Source organism: Alligator sinensis, unplaced genomic scaffold (assembly GCF_000455745.1).
Source record: "Alligator sinensis unplaced genomic scaffold, ASM45574v1 scaffold1373_1, whole genome shotgun sequence".
Taxonomy (NCBI): domain Eukaryota; kingdom Metazoa; phylum Chordata; order Crocodylia; family Alligatoridae; genus Alligator; species Alligator sinensis.
The window spans coordinates 185,307-206,353 of NW_005842808.1; the positions used below are offsets into that span (position 1 = coordinate 185,307).

The window sequence follows — 21,047 nt, forward strand, 5'->3', positions numbered from 1 at the left end:
GGGCGGCCAGCTGGCCCGGCTCGGGGGACGGGGACGGGCCGCGCGTGCATCGCCTGGCATCAGTGTGTGTGTGTGTGTGTGTGTGTCCATGTCCGTGTTGTATGTGCCAACCACCAGTGTCCATGCAACACACGTATGGCCATATGCACAGACCGCTGTCCGCGTCTGTGTTGTGTGGCGTGTGTCCCCGTGTGTGTATTGCAGACCCCAGCATGCGTGTCCTCCACCCGTGTGCCTGCCTGCATATCCCTCATCCTCGTCCCCTGGTCCTTTCTTGTTGAAAGCGCCCCGTCACGTGGCCGGAGCAGGTAAATTCACGGCTTCCCGGGGTTTGCCTTCACACGCAGCAGCAGGCACCTGGGGGTGCCTCCCCCACCCACGGCTTCTCCTCGGCCCCCCACCTCCGCCTTGCTTGAGCAGGAGCTGCCAGCAGAAGGTTCTGGCAGAAAGGGGAAATCCCTGAAGCAATTGAAACAGCCGAAGCTTTGGATGCACTTCTCTTCCCCCCTCCTTTTTGTCACATGTGATCGATTCTTTGAACCGGCCTAAGCATGTTGAGGAAAAAACCTCAGCTTGCCAGTCCTGCTTATCTGCGGACTTCCACCTGCTGTCCGTGGGAATGAGCATTGCCCTGTTTCTTCGTATCCCTATCTTGTGGGCACCGCTATGTGAGGTAGGCATGCTCCGGCTTCAGGTCAGCTCATTTGAGTGTTCTCAGTGGGGTAGACCTGGCTGCAGGCTGGAAAGCCCGCCTGAGAAGCAGGATAAATGCTTGGTCAGTCAGCACATGCTGCCTTTGGTGCTGCGGCAAGATTGCTACTCAGGTTTTTAATGCGTAGCATGATGGTGAGAAGAAGCAGAGAGTCCACCCTGAAATGGGTGGGTGGGAAGAAAGATAGAGATGTTTTAAAAATATGCTGTGGTGCATGTTTAGTAGTGGTGCACTGATATATTGGTTGCCTGTCGGATCGGCACTGATAAAAAGGAAAATAACGTTATCAGCTTCTTTTGGCCCTTGTAGCTGATAATGTTTACTGATAATTATGCCTTCTGGCCAAGGTCCTAGACACCTGGGTTCCCACTCTTCCATGGGGCTGGGGCCCCTGGATGCCTGGGTTCCCTTGGGAAATGGTAGGCAGCTTTCTACCCTGCAAGGGGTCCTGTTTGGGGTTGTCATCTGCATGTGTGGCCACATGCATACGTGTGGCTAGGAATACAGATGGGCAGCGTGGAGAGAAGGTCTCTGCAGGTAAGTATGTGGAGGGGAAGGGGCATGGAGGAGGGAAGGGGTGTGGGGGGGGGTGCAGATCAAGGCCCCTGTGGTGAGTGAGTGAGACGGGGTCTGCGGGTATTGCCCAGCCAAGGTGGTGCATGGGGCCGGGAATGGGACAACCACAGGCTGGTCGTCCAGGGGGTGCGGCTCCCCTTGGAGGAGGCATGGGAGGGGTATGTGCCCCTTTGGATTTGTGCGCGGGGCGGATGTGGGCTGCTCGCTGTGGACTCTGGGCTCTCAGCTCTGCTGTCTTTGCCCCAGGAACCCACACAGGCTGCATGCCCCTTGCCCACCTGGCAGCAGTTGGGGGTGGTGAGTTGTGTCCCCCACTGCCAGGCATGTGGCTGGCGCCGGGCTCCTGGGGCAAAGGCAGCAAGAGCCCCAAGCCTGCAGCAGGCAGCCAGCATCTGCCCTTGCCTTGCTTGGCTCTGCTCCACTTAAAAGCATCCCTGCGCTTAAAAATAGTGGTGGCAGCACGTGAACTAAAGCTCATTCAATGAGCTTTAGTTCAAGTTCCCCTCCCACCAGTGTTAAGCATTGGATGCTGATACATGCAACTCAGGAGGCTGCTGGAGCACACCAAAGAGAAAAAAAGGTTTATTTATGTCAGTGCTTTAAAGTGTCTTGCATTTTAAAGTAAATCAATTATTGGATCGGCATTGGCCAATATGGTTGGTTAATAATCAGCTATCAGTATCAGCCAAGAAAATCTTTATTGGTGCACCCCTAGTGTTTATTTTTCCATCACACTTAACAGCATTAGCATTTAAGTAGTCTCTCCCACTGCTTGGAAGTTTACTGAAAATTGAATTCCAAGTGAGGAATAAAGGTCAGCGCTTTGCAGTTGGTACAATTGTCTTTTGGCTGGAACCTTGTCCTGTTACGCTCCCCTTGCACCAGGAAAAGAGCAGCTGAGAAGCTTTATGAAGGTTTATTTTTCATAATGGAAAGAAATGATTTTTCCTCCTTACATTTCTACAAGATTCTGTAGAAAAGGACAATAGCAGGAGATGCTGCAATTGTAGGGTTTCAACATGTTAATGTTCAGTTTTCCAGTTCAAAGGGATATAATTAGATCAAGCCAGTTTGCTTTTCTCTCTCCTTAGGCCTTGTCTACATGAGGAAGTCTGTGCCCCCCCCCCCCCCCCCCCCCCAGTTGTATATTTGCATTCATATCATTATAGCAAAAATTCCCATATGGATGCTCTTATTCCAATATAAAATAGCTTTTCTTGGTTTAGGTTGTGTGTGTTGGGAAAGGGTTTAAATTACCTGGTCACGCTTTTCCCCTCCTGTTTGAGCATGGATTCCTGAAGAAGTGATGGCTGAACTGCCATAATGATTTCATCTGCATCACAGCATTATCTTCTCTTATACAAGGGGAAATGGAGTAGAACAGCTCTTGTGGAATAAGCTGTTCTGCAATTGCTCCCTGCGTGGACACGCTATTCTAAGACTTAAATCCAAGTCTCTGTCCAGGGAGCTATTCTGGAATCGTTTATTTTGCAATAGTTATTTCCCCTCAATTTCCCCTGTGTAGCTAGCCCAAAGGAAAAAAGAATAATAATAACCAACCCCTTAGTTACTGTAACTGTGGAGCCTTTTTAAAAAAGATAATTTCACTTTCATATGTGTTTAATAATGCATTTATCTGTAAAGCTTAAGGTATTAAGAAAAAGACTATTCAAGATGTTCTTAACTCTTCTGGAATCTTGCATGTAAATGAAATTCAGTGTATTGCTTGCACCAGTATGTGATGCGAGAATGAGATGCACTGAAATTTATTAGGAATATCTGGGCAATTGACAAAAGGAAATTTCCTTAAATAGGTGGTAGTCCCTGTGCAGTTGGATCTGTAATTAGTGTCTACTGCTCTCTAATGCCCAGAAGAATGAATGCTTATGAACTGTTTTAAGAATTCACAAAATATGTTTGTTATATTTAGAAGTTGCAGGAAGATGAGATTGAAAGTCGGGGTAAGTAAAGGGGTACACACCATGGTGTAGTGGAAGACAGGAATTCCTTATGTCATTTAAACCAAAAGCTGTAGGCCACATTCTTTTGCTATTCCTAAAGCTGGGATGCATTAAAATGGCTTAGGCAGACAAGGTTCCTTGGGTGACTTTGATATCTTTTATTAGACCAACCCAAATGGTTGGAGAATAGTTATTAAGCAAGCTTTTGGGTTCAAAAACCCTTCGTCAGGCTCAGGAAGTTTCAGCAGTTGGTGTGTGCTCTTCCTGGATGGAATGAAAAGTAAAGAAGCCAGGGGCTGGGCTGGGGAGTCAAAAATGGCTTTTTCACTTATTGTATATTGCATATAATATTGCTGTCATTATTGTGGGGCACTTTTCCTACAGAAAGAGGAAAAGGGTGGTTAAAGGCTTATTACAACTCCAGCCTGATTCTGGGGAATGGGGTTGAAACCCTAGCATGATTAGGTTATTTACAGACTTTAGGGAGCAAACAAGTCATTTTAGATTTCTGCACACCTTCCATATCATGGCAAGGAGTTAACTAAGCATCTATCTTTGGACATCTAGATGCTGTAGAAAAACAAATCACTCTGTAATTTCTTATATTTGCCACCCTTTTAAGGAATGAGTCTAAACTGTCAATTTACTGCCATGAGAAGTTGGCCAAAAGAAGAAGAAAAGCACACTGCAAGAGGGTTCAGGGTTTTAAAACCTCACCTCTGCATGAGATTGCATTTTGCCACCTGCAAACTTTATGGTTTTACTGACATGATGCACACAAATGGGTCTCATGCTCTAGTTTTATTCCATGTACTAAAATGTATTTTTCAGCTTCGTTGTCAAGTATAATAGCAAGCATTCATATGATATCAAAATGCACTCATCCCTTTGCAGGACATGGCAGTCCCTTATTCTGTCCTTCGAAGCTTACCATCTAAATATGTGCTCTTAAAGAACTTGAGGTGTTTTTCTTTGCTGAATTTTGTCATCTGTCTGGCTAATGTTGAGTCATTTTTTTTGTTCTGAGGCGAAAGTATATATAGAGTCTTGTCTGCTGCCTTGGCTGTGCATCATCACTTGGCACAGGCTACCTTGGTTAAACAGATTAAAAAAATAGGGTTCAGCCTCATTTAGTCTTTGTGGTGGCTTAGTTGTCTTTAAATGTGCAGAGTGGTCACAGCCACCCAGGGCTGGTGTTCAAAAATGCATAATTTGGTTTTGTCCACCTTGGCTGGCTAGATGATGTCAAGACCCTGTTTATATCCAACTTGGTTTAAAACTTTATTTATACAGTAGTATTGGTGGCCAGGCCTGAGTTAACTGCAAAGCTTACACCTTGTCAGGTTCATAGTTTTGAACTGATCAAAAAGATTCTGTCCTGACTTAACCTGGAGAGTGTTGCTTTGCTTTGAAGGAAAAGTTGCTATCTAATAAATCTTTCCATCAAATAAAACTCTGTCATCTTTTGATTTTTAGTGTTCGGGGGATACCAGAGGTTCTCCCACTTGAGGCATCGAGACTGAAGTTTGTTCTCTAAGTCATACAGGTTAAATACAGAACAAGTCTGATGTTCCTGAGGACAGGCTGTACGTCCTTCAGTACCTTGGTATAATTAGGTACCTCCATGAAGATCTGGATCTTCTCTCACATTTTGTAGAGGACAATGTATCCTTGCTTTTCTATACCGAAGATGTTTTGATCCTGTGTTTGTGATGTCAGAGTGCTGGAGAAAATGCTAATGGAAGCAGGATTTTAAATAGAGGGTAGAGGAAGATTAGCCCTGGTGGAATTGCGTTTGAAGAACTGTAAGTAACAATACAGTCCTTATCTATATTCTTGGGCTTTTAGGCTCCATCTACTGTAAAATTGATGGCTTAATCATGGTGATGTGTGTTGGGGGTGGCATTTATGCACATGCTAATCATTTTTTAGGTGTAAGAGAATGTTTGTTTATTATCTGTCTTGTGATTATGGAGGTGCAGTTTTAATTCAGTAAGATTCTGCTAACATTTTCAAAATGTGTTTGCTTTAGCTTAAAATGGCCCTGAGTTCCCTGTCACGTTGGTCTGAAAGTGGAGGGGAAAGTGGATTCAAGTGTTTCCTGTTAGATCAAATCAAGCACTGTTCAGAGGGTTGGTGGAATGTTCTGAGCATTCCTGAAGGTCATTGTCTGAATATGTCAGATGATCTTATTGCTGGAGTAATTTAAATAGATTGGAAACATTTGAAAATATACTGTAGAGAACAATTTTATATTGGCAGGCAAGTAAACTTGTTTGCCTAATGATTATTTCAAGCACTTCCATATATTCTTACGGCTAGAGATGCTTAAAAAGCTTGAGCCCTCATCAGAGGCAGGATTAGCATGTTTTCTGTGGGTTTTTTTGCTTCCCATTCCCAAATTAACAGAGGTGGGTCGTTGGATAGTATGTTCTCTAAAAGGGCCTTTAGTGTGGTGCTAATTCTTGCTGTAATATGGTAAAAACATTAACAGTGGGCTAGGAAGGGCGGTGGGAGGTGGTTTTGTAGAAATAAGTATATTGGGGAAGCCCTAGTATGAACAGCTTTGTTCCTGGTATATTAAGTAGTATGCCCCCTAAAATTAATCTGGGCGATTTTTTTTTTTTCCTGACATGGTAGATAAAGTGTGGCTGGCCAGACTACACTCAGTTCTCAATACCTTAAGTGTCAGTGATGTTGAAAGTGGTATTAACATCCTACCATTGGTAGGCGATAGAGTCCATTTGTGACACTGTCAATATAGATGGCTGTTATTTTACTAATACCATTGTTCTTAGGTATTCTCTCTGGTGTTACTAGCTTAGCAGTATTATCACTACCTGTGTTAAGTGTATGGTTTGGAGATTTTCTATTTTGTGATCCTGATTAAATTTGAGGGTAAAAATGAAGTTGCAGTATCTGTGGGCATGTAAATGCTTTCTTTAAAAAAATCTTGATGATATTTTCATGATCTTGTTATTTGTCCCTTAGGAAGATAAAAGGAGCTAGTGTAATTGGAATAAAATGTCACAAACTAAAGTGGTAATACCCTTGTGTTCCTTTAACATGTTTTTAAATGCAATTTTCCAGTGCCTCAAAATCAGATAGCAGTTAAGAGTTGATTGTGTTGTGATAAGATTTAAACCTGCCGAGACTTTCATCTTTCTAATGGGAAGATAAGCCTATTTTGGTGTGAAGTCTTAGTGTTCGAGTCCTGCTTGCAGTAACAAATACAAATGATAAACGAGGCAGAAAGAGAGAAATGGGTCCTTTATACAGAGATTCCAATATCTCATCCTGTCAGATGTGAGAGAGGAAACTTCCCTGTGTGGACTGTTAGAAAACTAGTTTCTTGTAACATTTCCTTTAACTATGCAACTGATGGTTGTGTGATGAGAAAATAGGTGTTGTGGTGATTTTATTTTTTTTTTTCCTTTTTGAAGCCAAAAACAGTTGTTTTTTGGAAAGCAATTTACTGCTCCCTCATTCAAGAACCACTTGCTTGTTCATTGTTTAATCTACCTGGGGCTAAAAAGACCAGGTCTCTTGCGACTACATAGGGGAGCCAAAGGAAGAATTCATAAAATAGCAACCTGAGCAAATCCTTCATTGCCCCTTTCATCTGGTAACATTTACAAGAAACTGAGGCTGAACAGCAACATCCTTGTTTAGGTTACACATACTGCTAATATTTAGCAGTGTAGTGGAACTTAATGCAATGGAACTGAGAGTCTTTGGCTACTTTGAGCAAGATTTCATGACTAACATCAGCCCATGTTTTAGACTCCAGTATACTGTGTTCAGGCTGTTCCAGATCTCAGATTGCTTCTGTTTTAGTAGTTAGAACAATGCACCCAGAATATTAAAGATGCATTTTATTCTGGAAGCTGTTGTGACAGGTAATGACTTGTTGAATGGCATGTAATAGATCTATTGGGGAGACAGTACAGCTGGTTGGTATCTTTAAGAATTGGAGTATCTGAATTGGTCTTCTACCTTAAATTATTCAGATGAGAAATTGCATTGAAGGAAGAATGTATGAGTGAAGTGTGTTGCTCTAAAAAGGGACTAGGAGCAGAAGAAACTTTGCATATAAAACTATTTAAAACATATGGCCATTGAACGATGTGAGTTAAGTGAGGTTAGGTATAATTTTAGCAGTGCTGCTAGTGATGTTACAGTAGAAATCTTTATTAAAATGTTTCAAATCAAGTTATGGGCAGAAGCACAGTAAACGTATTTAAACTTAATCCACGGTAATAAGTGAATAAATTGCTAGTCTAGCAAACGATTTGAAAAAATCAGAAAAGGTTTCTTTAGTATGTTGTGAAAAAGGAAGTTGTCATAAAGAGCTAGCCTGGTTACAAAAAAAAAAAAAAATGCTTCAAGGTTTTACTGTCCTTGGTGTCGTCATAGACAGTCTGAACCCTGTCAAAATATTGTAATTACCTTTGTGATATTTCTTGATGAGCCATCGTGATAGAAATAGAGCATTTCCATTTATCTATCTACTCATTTACATTGGTTGGAGGAAAATTGATGTCAGGCCATCCTCAAAAATCTCACTGCATGTTGGACTAGCGTGCTACAGAAAATATTCAAGTCCTTTGGTCCATCGGGCACCTCTCGTTATTCCATGTTAAACATTTTACTGGTTATGCAGGCTATGTATCAGTCATGTTTAAACAACATCTTGTTACTTGTGCTTTTTGCTTTCTACTTGTTTCTGCAGTGCAATAGCACTGCTAAACTTGTGTTGACAAGTTAATTCCAAGACGGCAAACTCTTGTAAGTTTGGCAGAAGGCAGGGCGGAGTGGCACCCTTTAGACCGGTGGTGGATAAAATATGGCCCACACACTGCATCTGGCCTGCAGAGGGATTTTGTCCATCCCACAGCAGGTTCCTTGATCCTGCCTTGGCCAGGTGCTGTGGTATGTCCCATTTTCCCCTGGACATGCAGCGGGGCTAAGAAGCCCTATGCAGCCCAGGGAGTGATAGCTCCTTCTAGTTGCTGCTGCTGCTGACCCCAGGCCTGTGATACCAGTGGGGATCTGCGTGCACAGCCCTGACCCCGGCCCACCCCATGTCCGCTCCAGACTCGACTTGGCGGAGCGGACCAGGTGGAACCCATATGAACAGCCCCGACCTGGCTCACTCCGCACCTGCTCTAGAGTAAACAGTGGCAGAGGCTGGGCAGAAGTTGCTGCTCCGCGTGTGGGGAAAGCAGCCCATCCCCTTTGCTACTGCTGGACTCTTTTTGCTGCAGCTGCCTAAAGCCTGCAGCCGGGCTGCCCTGCAGCTCCTCTGCATTGCCACTACTGCCCCACTGGGTGGCCCAGAGGCAGCAGTGACAGTGGCAGAGAGGAGCTGCAGGGTGGCATGGGCTCCGGGCGGCTGCAGCAAGAAGGTCCCAGTAGTGGTTAGAGGGAGGGGGTGCTTTTCTCCTGTGTGGAGTTTCAGCTTCTGCCCAGCCACTGCCGTTGCTCAGTATGGGTGGACAGTCCAGAGTAGGTGTGGGGTGGGCTGGGGTTGGAGCTGTGTGCACGGTTTCAGGCTGTTCCGCTCTGGCTGGGGAGAGTCCAGAGCAGGTGCAGGGCGGGCAAGGGTCAGAGCTGAGGCTGCGCACTGTTGGCGGTGGTGGGGAGGAGCCGCAGGGTGCACAGGCTCCTGGCTGTGGTGGGGGCTGGGGTGCTGACCAGCCTGCGGTAGGTCCCCAAAACTGCCTATGTCGGTTGCAGACCCAAATAATTGCCCACCCCTGCTTTAGACTAATTTTTTTATGGAGGCATAAGATTTTGTAAGACTTTATGAGATGCTGTATATAACAGAGCAGATTGGAGATTGTAATGATGGGGTGGGGTGAGGGGGAAGCTGTATGATTATGTGAGTAAAGGCCTTTATGTAAACATAGCTGAAATGGGAGTGAGAAGCAGGACTAGTTAAATAAGTGCCTGTCTTCATAAACAGTCTTTTATAACTTTTTCCAATGTACAGGAAATACCCGTGGGCTACAGAATCATGCTCCTTCTCTTTAGTTCAGTAAAGTTTGTTCCCTCTTTAGCCCAGTAGAGCATGTTTCCTCTCTTTAGCTCAGAACCTCTCCCTGACTAAGATCCATTTCCACATCCTGACTGTTTTCAATTCCATCCTCCGATAATAACTAATTCATTGCCTTAGCACATTGAAATTGACGTGCAAACTTACAAGTAATTTTTTAGTACTTGGTTGGAGAGTATGTAGTGCTCGTGTCATTGAAATTGGTTAATGGCCTTCCTTGGGATGGGAGAAATGCCCAAAGCCAAGTTATGACTCAATTAGCTGTCCGTATTATTTGAAAAAAAATGGGTCCGTCACAGTGATCAGTTAGGAGGCAGGGTAGATTTGCACCTTTATAGACTAGAATTTCTCAACCTGTTCGTCAGACGAAAGAGTCATGAACCAGTTTAAAAAATGGATCAACAAGCTTTAAAAATGGATTCTCCTTTAAAGGAGAAAAACAGGTGGCTTTTCCCTTGCAGGCCAACAGATTTCCAGCCTGCAAGGGGCTGCTTGGGACCCCCCATTCCCTATACCCCCCCCACTTCCTGCCCTACACACTGGGGGGCTGGGGCCTGGTGTGGGGACATCAGGTCAAAAGTGAGGGACACTGGGTCAGGACTGATCACTGATGTTTACAGATGGGTCTTGGAACAAAAAAGGTTGAGAGCCACTGTTATAGGTTAACCAAAGTAGATGGATATATATAGAGAGATGTTTGTGTGCACACATCCCCCCCCCCCAAATAACTGTGTAGAAAGCAGAGTATAAAGAGAAAGTAATTAGAATATGAAAGATGCAGGGAAAGGAAGGGACAGTGTTGTGAGAGATGAGCAAAAAAGAAACAAAAGGCATTACCACAGCTAACTTGGGTAATGTAATAAGAATTTATCCCTGTTTAAACCATACTCAACATAGTCCAGTCTATGCATGATTTCTTGTTCTGCAATTTCTGGTTCAAATTGGCTTTTAAAATGTTGGTATTGGAGAACAGGTAATGATCAGTTACCAGTAGTGAAGCCACCAGGAAGATCATGTGTCCTTGGCTGCTTTTAGGGCTGGAACCTCCCAACTGACTTAGATTTTCTAGCTTAGCACAAAGACTAATTTTCGGGGGTGTTGTTTTGGGAATGTAATCCACAGCCCTGCATTGGGCACCTCGGCTCCCTCCACAATGCATGGGAAGAGCTGTGTGCCGGAGGATGGAATTGACAGCAGCCAGAATGTGGAACGGATCCCTGTCAAGGAGAGGCTTAAAGCATGAAACCTTTTTTGGTGCCTAGATCTTTTGCAAAAAGGGAGCAAAAGTTGTTCCTTTCTTTTAAAGCAAAGTAGGAAGAGGAGATGGTGGTTTGTGCTCCTGTTCTTATGCAACAGCATATAACAATCCACTCACCTTGATTATGGAAAATCTGGATTTGCTGCCTTATTCAGCAGGAGGCACTTCAAACCTACAACTCCTAGGGGACTTTACCAGCCACCCACATGTGAGTAGTTATTGTGTAAGGGCACTTTCCATTTCTCTTGTTGAAGCTGTGCCACTCGGCCAAAAAAGAAGAATCCAGGATTGACTAAGCTAAAGAGAGGGAACAGGACACTGTAGCCCAAGGGTGTTAAACTCACTTGGCTCCCCAACTCCCTGGGGCCAGCACTGGCAACGATGGGGCTGGCAGCAGAAGAGGTGTAAACAGCAGCAGCAGAGGCAGCGATAGATTGAAAGAGTAACAGGGTCTAAAAGCGATGACAGTAGTGACAGCTGTGGAAATGGCAGCAGCAGGTGCAGTGGCGGTGGGTCTCCGGTTAGGTCAGCTAATTCAGGGGTGCAGCAAGTTGCAGCAAGCCGAGCAGGGCTGTGCTGACACAGGCCACGTTTACTCCTCTGCTGCCAACAGCTATGCCCCACCCCTGAATTTGCTGGCCTACCAGGAGTCCCATGGGCCTGACGTTTACCCCTGCTGTAGTTCAGTAATCGTGGCATTCATTTAGGAAGGGGAATGTCAACTATGGTGAATCCCTAGTACAGAAACAATCCTGGCAAGAGAATCCAAGTGTTCCCTCTGTCAGGTGGGTGCCCTGAGTGCTGGGTTATGGAGTAGTGCTCCCTCTCTCTGGCCCAGTGAATCCTGTATCTTTGTACAGTAGCCAAGTTTCAAAAGTAGGAGTGGAGAGTGCCCTACCCCAGAATAGTCTATAGGCCGTGGGCTGAGGTGTACCACTGGGCAAAGGCTCCAGATCTCTCAAATTCGAAGCGAGTGCCCTGACCACTAGACTGTTGTATAAAATTAGGGCACCAGCTCCTTCTCTATCTGTCTTCTAAATGAAGGTGACTGTGACTTTCTGTGCCTTTGTGCAGAGTTCAATTTAGTAGGTGTGTTGCAGGCAAGCTCAGAGATGCCTACTAGATTAGACCGCTTACAGCAGACAGGTGGAGCAGTTCTTAGCTCATAGATCCTCCGGCATGACATAAATGTTGAGCTGCTCAGATGTAGGATGTGGGTGGCAGTTTTGGCACTTACAGAAGCAGAACCTTAGGTGTTGAGGGAACCGGAAACCTGACTGACAACATTTTAGATGCCCAGAGAGTTAGATGGAGCTTCTGTGGATGGCACCTAAATCATCATTGGATCTGGGCTTTAAATTCCTTTACACTGAAAGGTGGGGACTTCTGCTGCTTTAAAGAATGCTGCTTCCATGGGGTAAATCTGTGGAAAGCATTTTTTTTGTTAAGAATAGCTGCATTAAACAGCCTTTGAAAACCGCTTTTGCAATTGAGGTACTTTGAGACTAGCATGTTCTTTTTAGTTTCTTTTCTTTTTTCTTTTCTTTTTGTTTGTTTTTTTTTAAATAATAGCACCCTGAAAGTAATAACGTGCTAAATACACAAGGGGTTGGTGGAACCTATAATGGGTTCTTTGCAACCTCTGGCTCAGTGTGCAACTAGAAAACTTGCTTTCCTTTTGGAAATATTCAGTTAAAATAAGACTATGTAGTCTGTGGTTACATTATCATAACTGCATTAAAATTGTGTTTTATATGCCTTAAGTCTGTGCTTAAAGCATAAATTGGTCCATTACATGCCAGAGGGCAATAGGAGGCATTTGGGGTTTTAATATTAATTGTGGAAGCAATACCTGAGATCTTCAGTGTTCTTCCAGGTAGCTTCAATACTGCCTTATCCTTACGTGTCTGGTCCACCACTTCAATTAATATTTTACTGAACTACTTGCTATATGAGGCAGATACCCCTTGTAATGCATGTGCTTCCTTGTTTGTAGACAAGATTTTAGAGTTGAATGCATGCATGTGGGTCTAAACCAATGAAACAAAGTTTGTATCAATCTTAGTCTGAGCACTTTGACATATACATTTTGAGCATTGCTGATAGTTTTTTTTACTCTGCATTGCCACTTTTCACATCCACATATTGAGGTTGAAATGACATTTGAGTTGAAGATCAATGGGTTGGTGCCCAGCTGACTCTAATGTTGTTCTCCCTCAGTTGCTAGCCCACCTTTCCTTGTTCTTATTGAAAGTTGAGTAAGGGAGGCTGCCCATGGGCCTTAGTGTGAGCCTTAATCTGGACTGTTTCCACGTTGGGTCTCTCTCCTGGATCCCACTAGTCTAAGTCCAGACCTTAGGCCTGATAGGTCCCCCTTGGCCTGCCTGTGCCCCTGCAGGGCACTTGTAACCTTAAAGGCAAATTGTGTGGCTCTGTTCCTCTGCTACACCATGCTCCAAGCCTTGCAGGTGTTATCACTTAGGTCTTACAATGGTACTGTCACACCCCCTCCTCCATGGCCCCTCAATCAGCCTTTCTTCTGAGCTTTCAGACCCCTAACCCCATGCACAGCCCCTCTCTCTAGGGTCTCGGACCCCTGGTCCAGCTCACAGCCCCTCTTGGACTCATGTACCCTAATCTGACTCTCACCCCATCCCTGGGCTCATGGACCCTCTGGTCAGACTGTCAGGCAGTCACTGGCTTCTGAATCTCCAGGTCCCACACCCAAGCACTAGGGATGTGCAAAATGGGCCCTATTCAATTCGGATTCGGCCCGAATTGGGGGCAGAGATTCGATTCATTGATTTGGATCGCTGTCCCCGATTCGATTTGGCCGAATCTGCATCTGAAGATTCAGAGAATCAGCGATTCGAACATAGACACAGCTTTAAATGTTTTTTCTACATACTTCAAGGTAGCGGGTGGCTCGTGAAACCTGTGATGGTAGGGCAGATGGAGCGTCCCACAGGAGCGCGGGGGGCTCCCCACGTGCTTGGTGGCAAACCCAGAAGTAGACCGGACGTACTACCACTCTGGATGGCCCCCAGCACCCCCAGCTCAGCGATCGGCTGTGGGCGGATCCCAGGGGCACCCCCAGACCCAGGAGGCATCAGTCGCTGAGCTGGGGGGGGATGCCAGGGGACCCCAGTGCTCTCACTGGCAGACCTGGAAGTGGACCGGAAGTGCTTCTGATTCACTTCTGGGTCTGCTGCAGTGTGTGCTGGGAAGCCCCTGTACTCCTGTGGGACACTCCAACTGCCCCACCATCGCAGCATTCACAATCCACCTGCTACCCAGAGGTATGTAGAAAAAACATTTAAAGCTGTGTCTACATCTGAATCACCGCGTCTCTCTGAATCAATTCGCAGGGTTCCGATCCGATTTGGAAAGATTAAAGGATCCTCTGATTCGGAGATTTGGCCACCAAATCGGGCCGAATCTCCGCTGAATCAAATCAGGGACTGAAGCCTCGCACAGACCTGCCAGGCAGCTCTGCCTGTCTTTGGCACTTCCTTGGTTTCACTCTGTCAGCCCTGCTTTGTGTTCCTGGACTCCTGATCACCCTCCCGGCCCTTTCTTGACCCGGAGCTTGTGAATCTCAGGATCCCTACTTTAGGCCCCTGTATACCCTGCAGGGGCCCACTCTCAGCCACTCTTGGGCTGTTGGCCCTCTGAGTAGGTCTTGCCTCCCCTTGCTAAATTTCTAGTACAACTTTATAATGAGCACCTTAAGCCTTCCCTAGGCTTAACATAAACCAGGGTCACTTGCCTGTATAACTAAGCCCCTGTGGCACTGCCCCAGGCACCTTTCCTTGTTTTCTGCATTGTAGAGTGGCTTCCTTCCAGGATTCAGGAGCCCTGAGCCCCTCGCTGCTTGGCTCCCAGGGCTGGATGGCTGGCTGGCTCAGGCTCGGGGCTTATATAGCTCCAGCCCAGCCTGCTGCTGGTCAGGTGAGTCCTTAATTGCCACCAGCCCCCTTTTAGTGCCCCCACTTTGCCTCCATTGAAGAAGCAAGCAGACCCCAGTGCCCTGCTACCGGTGGTCTTTTAAATAGTAATTTTTTAGTGACCAGCTCTAGTTTTGACTGATGAAGGTAAATGGTACCTTGTCCATTCATTTGTCATGACTTCCATTTTTGGATTCCTAGTTTGCTTGCAGGTTTCTGTCAAGGTGAGCGAATTGGCTCCCCACTTCATTTTCTTCATCTGCTAAATTAATATGCGAGTTGGGAATTGCTGGGACTTGCTTTGGATCGGGGTGGGGGTATTGTTTTTTGTTTTTAAATAACAGTTAACTGTGTATGTATGTGTGTCTGGAAATCTATTGGTCACTTGCCATTGTGGTTTAACCATCACTAAGCAGAGCTCGGTCATCAATAAAATCTGTATCTTGTGTACTGTTTGGTAAGCTGCACAGTGTCTTTGTTTCGATCTGGCTGATTTTTGTCATAACTAAGTCAGCAGCAATACCAAACCACAATGAGAATGTGTCCCTTGGACATTATCACCCATTTAAGTAAATATTTGCACTTAAAGGATGCACAAAAAAGTAGTAGCTCTAAATCTGTTCTAAACTATTAACTTTACAGGAGAATTGGAGCAGCATTAGACAATGTCATTGAACAAAAAGAATGTTTTGTTAAAAATTAAAATGGTTATTTTTCTTTATTACAAGTAGTTGCTACCCCCCTCATTTAGGCTGTGAACTTCTGGCTGAATGTGGTTCTTGCTCTAGTCACTAATCTTCCTTAGTATAAGGAAGCCATCTTTACTAGCTGCAAATGTCTTCAGCTTGGAGTCTTACGAAACTCAGTTATACGTAAGTTCTCTTGAAAAGCCATCCACTTTTGGCACCTCATTTTTAGAGATCATTTTGCTTTTCCTACAGGCACATCAATGATTCTGTAACTTCTTCAGTTCCATCATTCCGTCAACCTGAGCAGGAAAAGTCAGAGTTGCCCTTCAGGAATTTCCTTACTTGCTTTGAAGTCATAGCAGCAGCTTGTCGTGGCCAGCTACTTGAAGGCCTATTCGGATTAAGTTCTACAGGATACCACCCTGTTTCAGTTCCCTTTGGATAAAAACCTTGAAAGAAATTCAGAATTGAGGCTTAAGTTCTTATTAAATGTATACAGAGGGGAAAACTCATCAGCTGATCCCTTTTCAAAATTCAGCCTTAGTTCCAGGATATGCTTAAGTTTTCTGGTCACAGCCATGGCCATATTCCTTTATCAGTGCACTCACCTGGGAGCTGGGATGCTTGGGGTCTTGCTAGGCCATCCTTTCCTCTTCCAAATACACCGTTTCTCGCTCCTCCAGTCTTTCCTATAAACAGTTATGCAATTTGTCAGGTTTGAAATATGAAGACTTGTAACATTAAAACAATACCATATCTTGTAGTCTGGAAGGAAATTGTATTCCCTTATATAAAGGACCACAATAGTAATTTTCCCCACTAGTTTCCTATTTTTAGGGGCTCCAGTCTTAGTTTTTTTCAGTTTTGTAGATTGCCTGGAGTGTTATCGTTCTGGCTGTCTTGCCCGATGCTAAGAGGTTTGGGTACATTTGTTCCCAGAAGAGAAGTGGCATCTCTGATGCACCTGCTTCCCTCCCCTTCCCCCTTTTCCTCCCATGTTTTTTGCTCTTTGTTTCCTCTTCCTTCCAAGGATTTTGGTGGGTTCTCCATTATGTAAAAATCAAGATTGGATATAAATTCTAAAGCTCCCATATCAAACAAGAATGAATTTAGAAAGGTTTTATGACCCCATGATACATGAAAGCAGAGTGGTCCCTTTGCTTCTCTTTCCTTTTGTTGCTCCTGCTTTCATGTTGGGTATATACTATACAGATGGCCAACATGGTAGTATTAAGATTTAACAACCCATAGGTGTGTTAAGCTCTGCAGTCTAGGTGTGGTGTTCTGTAGCATCCCCTGGAGAACTCTACAGTAGACAAGAAGTAAGTGTAGTTAAAGAAAACTGAGAATCCTATGTTTGATACAAAGCAATAATCCTTCTGCACAAGTAGCGTAACTTTGCTGACTATTTCTCAAGAAGCTTTCGTGAATTGATCCTGTGGGAATGAAAAGTCACTGAGTGAGGGAAGGCATAACTCTGCCAGCTGGATAAATGGAAAGAAAATGAGAAAGTGTGCTTAATTTTTGATTGACTTTTGGCTATTCTTTGAAGATTGAAGGGGCTTTTTAATTTCAAATGAAAGCGGGATGCATTATGTATGCTTTAGCGGTTAGCAGTATTGCAGCAAGTCCTGCTTCCATATTGAACCTTGATGGAGGTAACAGGTTTGAGGAGATGATTCAGCTGAAGAGGACTCTACATTTACTTCCTTCGCTTCTAACACATCTTCAGAGTTGCAGTGAGTGTTCTGTGTGATGGGTCGGCATTTAGGTCTGGTGTTTTCTTTAAGCACCTGTGTAGTAAACAGCATGTTGATGTAAAGACTGTTAAAGCTTGGACTCTCATTTGCTCTTAGAAAATGAAAATAACAGTATACTATATTAAATATATTCTTAAAATATAAAAAAGCTTGGACTTGCATCATAAAAAGTTACATCCCTAGCAGACAACGTTATACTAGCAGAAGTTTCAAATGTAGACTTGTTCAAGTTTCTAAATTTTGCCAGCACTATTGTTATCTCTGGCATTGGCCAATCTAATGGAAGACTAATTTGATGAAACTCTGCTTATAATTTACCCACTGCCAAGCATAGGAACCCTAAATGTTTTCATATTTACAAGTGCTTTTTAATTGAGATGACGAGACCAGATTTAAGGTCTTGGAGCATTTGCTTAGAAATGAAATTACTTCTCGTAACAGACAGCTTTACTGTATCTGAAATTGTAGTTAAAATTTGAAGTCCTAAGGTTAGGTAAATGTCTGCAGGATCAGATTTAGGTTTTTTCTTCTAGGTTTTCAAAATTGTGAGGAGACTTGAATTAACTAATGTAGTTAATAATGTATAATGCTACCCTCCTGTAAAACCGCTTGCCTTCGTGAATCTGCCATCGTGATTTTGAGAGACTACTTGACATGGCAACCCTCTCCTAGAATTGGAGACCCTCTGCTTGATGAATCGGATTTTTCCCCTGTGACTCCCTAGGTGAAGGGATATTTGTCTTTGGCAGAAGTTCTGCCTTGAATAAGAGCAGCCTGAAGCAGTTGAATGCTGGCTAATACACTTGAAACTTGGGGCGGTTTTTAAATCAGGCTTTGCAGCTAAGTTTGAAACATCCTGAGAGAGAAGTCCATTAGCTAATTTTTGGTAATAGCATTTTTCTTCAGTTGTTTTCCAAGACTTGATGGAAGATCAAAGGAGTCATTTTGTAGGCAAGAGTTTGCATGCATTACCTCGTTATCCTGCCTTATTGGTATTTGTGATAGCATAGGCTGATCATTGTGCCACACCTAGTACAAGCCGTATGCAAACTAAATAAAAAGTACAGTAACGTTCTGGGGGAAAGTTCATGAGGAAGATATTCCACAAAATGTGGGTGACTGAACTAGTACGGAGTCAATAAGTCAGTATTTCATGTTGATTATGTAAAGAGCAGCAAACGTAAGCAGGGTTAAATGAACCTCAGTGTTCAAGCATGTAATGTGAAGGTGTGTCACTGAAGTGCATGTTGGCATAAGACAAGGTAAAACAAAGGGAGAAAATTCCCAGGGTTTGGAAATCATTGTAAAAATCATTGTGAAAGTTGCTGCTTTTGTAACTGTGGCGTTCACTTTTGGTCTTCAGTGGAAAAAATAGCTGTATGTTTGCATACCATTTAAATTGCTTACCAAGAGCTGGGAGCTAGGTGGCGCCATTGATTTGTCTTCTGCCACTAAAAATCTTGGTTCAAAATCACTTGAAATTGGAAGTGGGAGTGAGCACATTGTTTAGTTAGCAGTATGCAATACTTGTCCATCTATCACCAATGCTAGAATCGCGGGGGTACCACACATCTGTCAGAAGGAATCTGTGGTTGGGTTCAACTTTCTTAATTGCGATTTACCACTTTATCAACTGAGCGTAGTGAAGAGTAGTTTTTATACAGGGGGCAAGTTTACAAAATCCAGTGTATTTAGAGTGTTGTGCCAAACAGCATCTACACTGTCATGGGTGGCTTCAGTGCTGATTGGAACAAACTAATGCAGTATGGGTAATGCAGAGATTTAGCAAATGATCATTGTAATTGAAAATTATTGTGGCGTGGGCGGTTCTAAAGAGTAAAAGACTTGGGTATGCACATCGTCAAACTGCATGAGTGGAAAGGGCACGTGGGTGAGAGTGAGCAAAGGAGGTGGGAATCAGTGTAAGAGTGACGTTTGGCTTTTTATCTGTGGAGAGAAGGGAGTATAGCCAGAAGTGAGGGCTGATGAGTAGTAGGCGACCTCTGACCCTCTGGATCATCGTGTACACATAAAAGGACTAGACAAGTGTTTGATGAATCCTCTTATACAGAGTCCTGTGACTGTTGCACCAAGACCTTCCATACGTACATCTAGACAAGAATATGTAGGAGTGGAGGCCACCCAAGACCTAACCCTCCCACACCTTTAGACCATTGAGACAGAATTCAAAGGCCAGACCAAATCCCCACATTCAGTGCCTTGATGGTTGTATTTTCAGCCAGAGGTCAACAGATAAGAACTGCTGCTGACTGCCTTGCACCTCAGTTTCTATCAGGGTGATGTCCCTCAGTCTTTCTGCAGCCCCAAGGCAGTAGGGGCTAGGGTTTGGAGTGCCCTATACTCCCTTTATTCTGGAGGTTATGACTTTGTGGTACTTCTTAGGTGCTACCCTGCCACACACAGCCCAACTGTGTGGTCACCAGGCCCTCCAGTCAGATGCAGTTTAAGGTTGTACCCAGGACCCAAGTTCTTGTTAATGGAGACGAGGGAAAAACCTTTTCATAACAATTTATATAATGTGGGTTTATGTAAGTACTGTGCATCATTTATAAGGGAAGTGGGTGGAGAAAGATATTGTCATTATAGTTGTACAGGATCAGGCACTGAAATATTTGCACACCTTGATTTGTGTATTTTGGCTGTATTCTACTTCTTCTCTGATTGTAATTCCAGTATATTTAAGCTAGTTTATCATGTCTAAACCAGTGCCAGTAATTTAATGTGGTTTGTGTACATTTGGCTATTACTCATAAAGCCCTTGTATGTTTGTATAATTTTTCTACTTGGGTTAGAGGCATGTAGTACCAGCTTGTGACCATGTGGTGTCTTCTTTTATTTTAGCTGTTGTGTAATGTACATAAAGATTCTGATTGGATAAAATAGTTACACAATGTGGGGATCCCATTCTGATTATAAAAATCCTTCGTCATTATGTCTACAACTCACAGGCTACACAGTTGCTGATTGTAGAAAACAGGAGAGACTGAATAGGCTAGCTGGTACAGAAGAGCTGCAGAGGTTAGTACAGATTCTTTAAGGTAAGATTAGTTCTCCTGAATTCCCTTTTAAATTTTGAAATGAATCAGTTGAAAAATCAGCTGCTTAAATCTAGGTAATTAAGAGCATAGTAAATAAAAAGATCATAAGCTATAAAACAAGACGCGCTTCAGATTTTAAGAAGTCACTGTCGTTTGGATTTGAGGAATTTAACTCGTTTTATTTATTAGAAATGTAGAAAACTAGTGTTGTTTATTGTAGAAAATTATTTACTGTAGAAAATTGATCATCTTGGAGCTGCAAACAAATGTTCAGAAATGCCAAAACTATTCTTAATCTGTAAACTCATTGTTCATAGCAGCATATACTTGCTTCTAAAATCATTTTTAAAGATTCTTGAAATCAATGAGAGTGACGGTTGGCATCTTAGTGTTTTTTCATTTTGTTGAGTAAAGATCTTTGGATGTTTAATAAAGAAAGGAAAACCCCCTGTTCCTCAAGAATCTGATAGCTAAAACTTTCACAGACTGATGCTGGTTTTAGAAAAGAAGTTAGAAAATATGAGGATATGTTAGGTATGAGCAGTTATTAGCTTTTTTTGCATAATTGACCTGACTAGATGAGGAAATAGTTTGTGGCTGGAAGTATGCCAGAGTTCTGGAAAGTGAACTCCAACTTTTGGTGTATGTGTATTTTTAATAGCTTGTTATGTGACTCGCTCTTAGAAGGGAGTCATTTCATCAGAGGAGGAATGTGTCTAGTCTTCTAGATTCAAGTAGTTTATGTTAATAAACTGTCAGGTAGAAATCTAGAGAGTGTTAAAAGGTGCAGTGTTTACCAAGGAGGTTTTCTGAGTGCATTAAAAAGGATTTAACGCCATGTGTAGCATCCAGGAGAATTTGGAGTTCTCTCAATTTCTGGGTAGTCAACCTTTGGAGACCAGATAGAACATACAATATATAAAATTATATGAATTGTGCCATAACCTGCCCTACAAGGAATACTAGGTGTCATGCTTTCTCTCAGATAATGAGGTTTATCTAAAGGAAAGTCAGCAATTCACTTAAT

General features: G+C 43.5%; 1 protein-coding gene across 9 annotated transcripts in view; it reads left to right on the forward strand.

The window, feature by feature from the left end:
* SLC23A2 (solute carrier family 23 member 2) overlaps nt 1–21,047 on the forward strand; it is an 80,993-nt gene that overhangs the window by 1,036 nt on the left and 58,910 nt on the right. For 4 of the 9 annotated variants that reach the window (XM_025191309.1, XM_025191312.1, XM_025191303.1 and 1 more), the window contains exons 2-3: nt 4,726–5,054; nt 19,931–20,000. The gene's annotated coding sequence lies outside the window, so the exon portion shown is untranslated. Of the gene's footprint in view, nt 1–6; nt 674–4,725; nt 5,055–19,930; nt 20,021–21,047 lie in introns of those variants that run through there. The other 5 variants (XM_025191307.1, XM_025191305.1, XM_025191310.1 and 2 more) reach the window with 3 other exon arrangements.